The sequence below is a fragment of the Octopus bimaculoides genome, chromosome 1 (genome assembly GCF_046866305.1).
Source record: "Octopus bimaculoides isolate indiv1 chromosome 1, ASM4686630v1, whole genome shotgun sequence".
Lineage (NCBI taxonomy): Eukaryota > Metazoa > Mollusca > Cephalopoda > Octopoda > Octopodidae > Octopus > Octopus bimaculoides.
In genome coordinates, this window is record NC_142928.1 from 159,390,239 (window position 1) to 159,399,527 (window position 9,289).

Sequence of the window (9,289 nt, forward strand, 5' to 3'; positions counted from 1 at the left end):
TAATATTGTTAGTGGTGTGGATCTCAGTAGTGTTTGGAGTTAATATGGTTATTGGTATTGCAACTATTTATGAATGTATGCATTCCTTATAATCGGCTCAGTGGGAGAATTAATGCCCTCAGGATGTAGTGTTTTGGGGTTATTTTTGTAGTATCTTTGAATTATAGGCTTTTGCGCAATTTCCATCCGTCCATTTCTAACCATAATGTTTGAGTCGACCGCAGGCTACTGCAAACGACAAATGTCTAAAATATTCCTCAATGGAGTCGAACATGGTTGCCCGAGGTTACGAAGCGTATATTTTACAATTTCACAGTAAGGAAATAAGCAAAACAAACCTTTCAAAGTTAACCGAACGATCTAAAATAAAAGAAAACATTTTTACATTAAAGCTATTTGAAATTCTCCAGCACGTGTATTTTTTTCTGTGGATGAAATTCTTCAAATGATTTCTTTAAAAATTTGTTAATGTCACTTTATTTCGTGGACTTCCATTTTGTTGTGATAATTGTATTTTGACCGTATATGGCTACATAAGTTGTATAAAATATATTTACTGCGTCAGAAAGAGAAAAATAACATTTCAAGCAGCCCCTTATTTCTTTCCTTTTTACATTTTACTTCAGAAGCTGTAACTGACAGAAACAATCACTAAAGATTGACACTACATACTGTATGTGATCTTTCAAGAGATTCCACTTTTATCAGCCAAGTTGTCACTTTAGCTGAGGCTTAGGGAAATTCTGGTATATTCATGGCTGTAAATTCAATCGCGATTAATTAAATTATGATAAATACATTGTTTGTAATTTCATTAGTTGGTAATTTTATCACAAGACAATTACACTGCGAGCCAATGCACCTCGTCATGCCAAATACACCGTCGGTAAATTCATTGTCATGTTTTATATCTTTACCGTAAATACATTAGCTGAAGTTTTTATCTACAGTAAATACGTCGCATTTCATTGGCTGTGAAAATCAAATTCAAAGATAAAAAATTTGGTTGCGTGATTAAGAAGCTCGCTTTGCATCTAGTCACGTGATTTCAGGTTCAGTCCCCCCTGCGCGGCAACTTAGGCAAGTGTTTTCTACTATAGCCATGGATCAACTAATGAATTATTAAATTTTGTAGAGAGAAACTGTGTGGAAGCCCATCGTAAGCGCATACATTTATATTTATGTATGTGTGTGTGTTTGTCTTTGTATTTGTACTTGTCTTCTCCAACCGCTTGGCAACCAGTGTTAGTTTGTTTACGCCCCCTCCATGACTTAGTTGATCTGCTAAAGAAATCGATATAAATCAGTATCAGACTTAAAAATAAGTCGATTTGTTTGACTAAAACCTTTCAAGGCATTGTTCAATGATAAAAACAAATAAAAAAATGAACGATAATACCAAACTTAATCAATTTATAGATAAATGAACAAATGAATTTTGAATAATTCTTTTTTGGAATAAAGAATCTCTAAGCAGATAAAGCTGTAAATAACGGCGTGTAACGTTGGGTTAAAAAAAATCTTTGGAAAGAAAAAGTTGAAGGTTGCCCGTGAGACATCCATATCTCCTGTATGCATAACGGACGTTCTACCATTTTTAGCTTTCGACTTTTTCTCTGCAAAAGAATTTTTTTAACCAATATTTATACGCTGTTATTTATAGCTCTATGAAGGCAGCGGCCAGGCAAAATCATTAGCACGGCAGACAATGTGCTTAGCAGCATTTCGTCCGTCTTTACGTTCTGCGTTCAAATTCCACCGAGGTTGACTTTACCTTTCATCCTTTCGGGTTCGTTTATCACGTTCCCTTGATCATTCGTCGAAGACCTTATAAATTTTTTATTACCACGTTGAGCCTCTATCACACGGACCCATCCAACGGCTTTGATTCCTTCCTGTCCTACTGCACAGAATTTCTAAGTTTCGAGATTATCTACCAAAAGCAAAACCATTCTAATGTTCTCTCTATATTCAGAATTTCTGAGAGTTGACTTTAACGATGATAAGCGGTCCTGAACGAAACCTCTAAATAACATGGCTCGAGATTTTGTGAAAATAAGTCAATAATATAAACGACTGATGTAAATAACATATAGGAACCGTACATCGCTTCAACTAGTTATTAATAGATATCATCTATTGTAGCAACAGTAATAAATATGTGAGTGCTACACAACCAATTCTGTTTAATTCCGTAAACCTTGATAATTGAAAGTGACCGGCGTAAGCAATTGAGTTTTCAAATTATGCAATAAATTACAAGAATTCAACACATTTCTTTCTGCCATAGATACAAGACCTAGAGTTTTGTAGGAGGGGGCTAAGCGGCTACACTGACCTTGTATTTATTTTATCAACTCCAAAAGGATGAAAACGAAGTCGACTTCGATGGAATTTGAACTCAGAATGTAAAGAGGTGGAAGAAATGCTGCTAAGTATTTTGTACAACGCACTAATGATTCTGCCCCCTCGCATTCGCAATTTCCCCTTTTTACTGTGAGTATTTAAACATTTTCCTCTTTGGTATTCGTAGTTTGTTGACTGTTTGAAATGTTTGTGCTGCGTTGCAGCGGTGTTGACGGTAGTACTTTTTCTCCGCGTTGAGGAGAATTAGCTAGGCTAAATGGCCAAAAATATGTATTATTCTGACCTGAGTGAGTTAGATTTGTCAACTTCGGAGGATGAGCTTGCAAAGCACTAGAGGAGAAAAAGAGCTTTGCGAAAGTGACAGAATTAAAAACTTGTGAAGTAGACCTAACGAAAATGACAGATTATCAGAAAATGGCAACGAAAGTGGGTGGAGATGTAAAGCTGTCGCCTCTACAGAAAATAAAGGAAAAAAGGGAAAGGAAAACGATTGTATATAAGGTAATTGCAGTAGAGAAAAATAAAGTAGAACTGATGGAAATTGAAACTATAGAAAGGGCGTTGAGAACAATAACGAAAGATGTAATGTTCTTTACACGAGGCAACAAATTTGGAACAATAGTGGCACAATTCAAGTCGGAGGAGATAGCAAGGAGGATGGCCATAAAGACGGCAAAGACGTATAAAGTAGTCCTTCTACCCATGTATCTTGGAAGAAGGACATCCAGAGTCAGGGTAGAAGGAATACCGCCCGATATGGAAGCAGCTTGGGTCTTGGCGGCTCACTGTATCACGCTTACGTGAAGTGGGTAAGGCTATTGAGGTTTACGAGACGGTGGCAGGAGCAAAGTTTAACCGGGAAAAGTCGGTCGACTTGCAGCTCTGCACCTGGGTTGGCAAGTCGATGCCTTCAGACAGCGTTATTGGGAACTGGACAGAGGGACCGGTTAACTTGCTGGGAGTCTGGTTTGGACCAGGCCTCCAGATAGAGAAGAACTGGACAGAGGTTTTGAGCAGGGTGGCTGCAGTAGTCAAGACCTGGTCTTGGCGGTAGCTATCCCTGAAAGGGAGGGCGGAGGTGGCCAATGTGTTTATCGCATCGGTCATTACCTACCGCCTGACCGTTGTGCCCTGTCCGGATTCGTGGCTGATCAGGTTGGAGAGACAGCTCTTTCGCTTTTTGTGGAAGGGCAGGTCACCACTTGTGAAACGCTCTGTTTGTTGTCAAAAGCCGTTAAAGGTAGGTTTAGGGACGCCTTGGCTAATGATGCGCAGGCATATGTTGAGGCTGAGGCATCTCTGGATTCTCCTGGATGGTGAACGGGTGTGGTCTCCGCAGGCCAGACAAATGTTCACTGAGTTCAAAAGATTTTGCGAACAGGAAGCCTGGTGTTTTCGTAGACCGAGGTCGAGTGAATGGCATAAAGAGTGCCGTAAGGCCCTCCTGCTATTCCGGCGCTCGGGCAATGCCAGCGGTGGGGGTTCTACACGAATTTTATATAGTGGGTTGGTAGAGTCTGAATGTGACGATGGCCTGGGGACGAGTATATTCAACTGGACAGCTTGTTCCATCGTACATTCGGGTTGAGAACGTTGGACAACTTCCAAAAGTCCTTGACCTGGCAATGTTACAGAGGTGACTTGCCCATTTGGGATAAGCTCGCAAGACATGGTAAGCATCAGTCTCCGACCTGTCCAAGATGCGGGGTAGACAGGGAAACCGTCCTTCACGCTATTGTCCAGTGTCCGGAGATATCTGAAATGTGGGCTTATGCTGAACACCTGTTGTCCGGCGAAGGAAGAGTACGGCTGTCGACTGAGTCAATTATAAAAATTGACCCACCGGAAGTTTTAACAAACAAAGGTAAGAATTGTTTTCTCACGGTTGTAGCAATAGCGAAAGAGGCAGTATGGAAGACTAGGATAAAAGGGATTAAGACAGGCAACTTTATCTCCGGCCACGATTTACGATCATTTTTAAAATTTTCATTTGAAAAGGAAAGTGTGGCTGGAGAAGAGGTGTCTGTCGGAGAGTATGTTCAAAAAGAGATGGAAGCATGTTGCACGAGTGTTGTGCGTGCAAGGAACCGTGTGAATAGGCTATAAAAGAAGAACAGAAAAAGGTACCAGCGATAGATCGGGGCTTGTGGGGTCGGAGAGTGGCCTGATCATCGCTACATTTGTGTTGTCCCTGTATTTTTTAAATATTTTATATAATTTTTATATTCATATTTTATGTAAAATCATAACTTATCACTGATCCCAATCAGTTGTTTTGTCCATATCTGTGTTTGGCCCCCTGTGGACAATAAAGAAATTGGTATTTCGTCTGTCTTTACGTCCTGGGTTCAAATTCCACCGAGGTCGACTTTGCCTTTCATCTTTTCGGGGTCGATAAATTAAGTACCAGTTGCGCACTGGGGTCGATCTAATCGACTGACCTCCTCCCGCAAAAATTTTGGGCCTTGTGCCGAGAGTAGAAAAGAATATATTATCAGTAGAAGGCGGCGAACTGGCAGAGACGTTAGCACGCCGGTCGAAATGCTTAGCGGTATTTCGCCTGTCTTTACGTTCTGAGTTCAAACTCCGCCGAGTTCGACTTTGCCTTTCATCCTAGCGCTGGAGTCGATGTTATCGACTTAGCCCCTCCCAGAAACCTGCTAGTCTTGGGCCAAAATTTGGAACCAATATAGTTATTATTCTCTCGCAACATTTCGTCTGTGCTTTTGCCAAAATTTGAAATGAATGTCTTTTATCTTTTACTTATTCTAGTCATTAAACTGCGGCCATGCTGGGACACCGCCTTGGACTTTTAGTCGAATGAATCGACCCCAGTACTTATTTTTCAAGTCAGGTACTTATTCTATCGGGCTCTTTTGCCGAACCGCTAAGTTACAGTGATGCAAACACACCAACACCGGTTGTAAAGCGGTGATGGGGGAGGGACAAAGAGATAGAAAAACACACACAGGTATATATACGCACACACACACACACACATATATATATATATATATATGACAGGCTTCTTTCAGTTTCCGTCTACCAAATTCGCTCACAAGTCGTTGGTCGGCCCGAGGCTATAGTAAAAAAAGAACACTTGCTCAAAGTGCCAGACAGTGGGACTGAACCTGAAACCACATGGTTGGGAAGCAAACTTCGCACCACATAGCCACGCTTTTATTATTCTTTCGGAGCATTTCGTCAGTCTTTACGTTTTGCGTTCAAATTCCACCGAGGTCGACTTTGCTTATCTTCCTTTCAGAGTCCATAAATTAACTACCGTTCGCCCAAAATTTGAAACCGACATATTTATTATTAATTTTTTTTTATTCGTACTGAGATTTGAACTTAAAATTCAGAACTAAATGTACTGTAAACTCTCTTGTCTATAATTAACGTTTCACAATGCTTACTTAGTGGGATATGATTCTTAAAATATCTTGAAATCGGATGCAAAGCTTTCTGGGATAATTATCAGTAATGTATTCAAGAGTGTGGAGTGCAATTTATTTTTCCCTATCAGTCACAGAATCTAGAAGTAAACAATGATTATATGAAACCATGTGACTTGTGGAATGAAATTTACAGTATTTAAAACTTTTAATCAGGTAAAGATCACTTTTGCGAATGAGGAAATGGTGGAGTACGCGAAGTCGCCTGAATAGCCAGAAAACATTGAATATGTAACCCAAGAAAATATATTAATTCTGTACATAATGCGGCCAACTGATGCATTGGTTTCTCTGTAAACAGTCTGTCATCTAATATCACATTAAGCTTACTCGTTGCTGAAATCTGTCTGAAGTATGATTTATGAGTCCAAAGTGGTCGTGAAATGAGGACGAACTTAGCCATCTAATAGAGAAAAATGAAATCCTATCTGAAACTTGATATACCATTTACTTTACTCTGTAGTGACAGTGATAGAAACGACTTTATCAATTTCGTTCATGGAACTAATGTAATCCTTCTTGATGTTCATGTGTCTCGTCTCTTCACTTGGTTTACAGGACTACTTCACATTTATCGCCTGCGTTAACACATTTTCCTCCTCAAATCTCGTGTGATCGGCTCTTGTTCTCGTATTTCATACTAGCTAGCAATCATTTTGTCATGGCTCTTCTTCAGTAGGAAAACCGAAGTCTTCTAAACTTTCTTCCACATACTGCCACACATGTAAACTGCAGTGATTGGCTAGTATGCGTGTGTGTGTGTGTGTGTGTGTGCGTGTGTGCGTGTGTGCGTGATTATCTATCTATCTATCTATCTATCTATCTATCTATCCACTTGCATACATACATACATGTGTGTATATACATACATACATACATACATATATATGTGTGTATATACATACATACATACATACATATATATATATATATATATATATATATATATATATATATATATATATATATGTATATATGTGTGTATGTGTGTATGTTTGCGTTTTGTGTGGCTATGTGTGTGCATACGCGCGCTGAAATATATTTGTGTACATGTATGTGTGACTCCACTTGAAACCGTGCAAAATACAGTCACCTCTTTCACTTGATATTTTCTTCAAGTTGTTATAACATTCAAGGTAAAATGTTAGCATCAAATTCTAATTGTGTCTTTTACGCATGGTAAGACACGAAACTCTTTATTGCTTGCTGAATTTACTGAAAAAGACGGTGTTTTAAAAGACCCTAAGGTTAGACAAATAGTTTGTAGGTTTCTAATCAATTTACTAAAATTATTCGGCTGTGAACAGCTCTTGATTTAATTTTCAAAAAAAAGAAAAAAAAGAAAAGAAACCCAGCTGACCGAGACCACCACCACCACCACCACCACCACCGTCTTCACCACCACCGCCGCCGCCGCTAGCGGAACTATCATCATCGTCACCATCGTCAACAGCAACAGCGACAATAAACACTTTATCAAGAATAGTTGCGATGCCAAGAGTTCAAGTGAGACTGTTTAATCGAGTTAATCGTTGGTTTCCAGTGTCTGACTGATACTTTATTTTATCGACCTTGGAAGTGGAATAAAAGATAAAGCCGTAACTATAGTGGAGTTTGAACTCAAAATACAATGCGTAAACGAAATAACGCAGGATATTCAGAAGGTGCTCTACTGATTGTACCAAATACGCCATTCTAATAAAGGTTTCAAATTTTGGTATATAGCCAGCAGTTTAGGGGGATAGGGCTAGTCGATTAAATCGACCCATGTGATCAACTGGTACTTATTTAATCGATCTCGAAAGGGATGAAAGGCAACACAAGGGGGAAAACAAAATAACACAAGTCTGCCCTCAGCAGATAACAAATTATTCCAAACACACAATGTAATAACAGTTCAACAACAGTTCAAAGAACAAATATTTACAGGAAATTGAACAAAAATTCGCAATAATCACTAACCGTAAATAAGACGACCGACACCAACTGGCGTGCTAACGATTCTGGGAGCTTGCCGCCTTACAAACCGTTCTAATAATCCTTTTTACTAAAGGTACAAGGCCTGAAATTTGCGGGGAGGGGATTAGTCGATTAAATCTACCCATGTGATCAACTGGTATTTATGTATCGATCCCGAAGGGATGAAAAGCAAAGTCGACCTCAGCGGGATTTGAACTTAGAACGTAAATATGGACGAAATGCCGCTAAACATTTTGCTCGGCGTGTTAACGACTCTACCTGTTTCCCGCTTTATACACCGTTCTAATAATAAACAACAAAGACGATGACGACGAAACCGATAATGATGATGATAATTTCAAACATTGGCATAAATTCATACATTTTCAAAAAAGAATATAATAACTTGATTACTGGTAATTTATTTTTATATTAATAAACAAAGTTGATCCAAATAGAAATTGATCTTGGAATAAAATCAATTAGGACAGCTGCAGCAACAACAACTGTAATAATATTCTTTCTGACTTTGGGCGTAAGACCAGCAATTTTGAGGCGAGAAGGAAGTCGATTACATCGATCGCATTAGTCAAATGGTACTTATTTTAACTACCAAAAGGATGAAAGGTAAAAAAAGATCTCGGCAGCCTTTGTACTCAGAACGTAAAGAGCCGAAAGAAATATCTATTTCTTTACTGCCCACAGGGGGCTAAACATAGAGGGGACAAACAAGGACAGACAAAGGGATTAAGTCGATTACATTGACCCCAGTGCGTAACTGGTACTTATTTAATCGACCCAAAAAGGATGAAAGGCGAAGTCGACCTCGGCGGAACTTGAACTCAGAACGTAGCGCCAGCCGAAATACCGCTGAGCATTTCGCCCGGAGTTCTAACGATTCTGCCAGCGTGCCACCCTAACAACATTTATGTTCTTTCTATTATAGGTACCATGCCTGAAATTTTGGCGGGAGGGGCCAGTTCATTACATCCATCCTAGTATTTGACAGGTACTTTATTTTATTGACCCCGAAAATTTGAAGGGCAAAGTCGATCTCAGCGGCATTTGAACTCAGAACGTAAAGTTGGAAAAAATGCCGCTAAACATTTTGTCCAGCGCAGTAGAGATTCTGTCAGGTCATCTCCTAAACAACAGCAACAATATTGATTTTAAACTTTGGAACAAATCCAGCAATTTCAGAGGAGCGGGGGGGGGGGGTAAGACCATCACATCACACCCAGTACTCAACTGGTACTTATTTTATTGACTCCGAAAGAATAAAAGGCAAAGTTGATCTCGGCGGCACTTGAATTCAGAACGTAAATACGGATAAAATAGCGCAAAGCATTTTGTCCGGCATATTAACGATTCTACCGGCTCGTCACTTTAAGAACAACAACAACAACAACAACAACAACAATAATAATAATAATAATAATAATAATAATAATAATAATAATAATAATAATAATATTTAAGGCGTTGAGCTGGCAGAATCGTTAGCATGC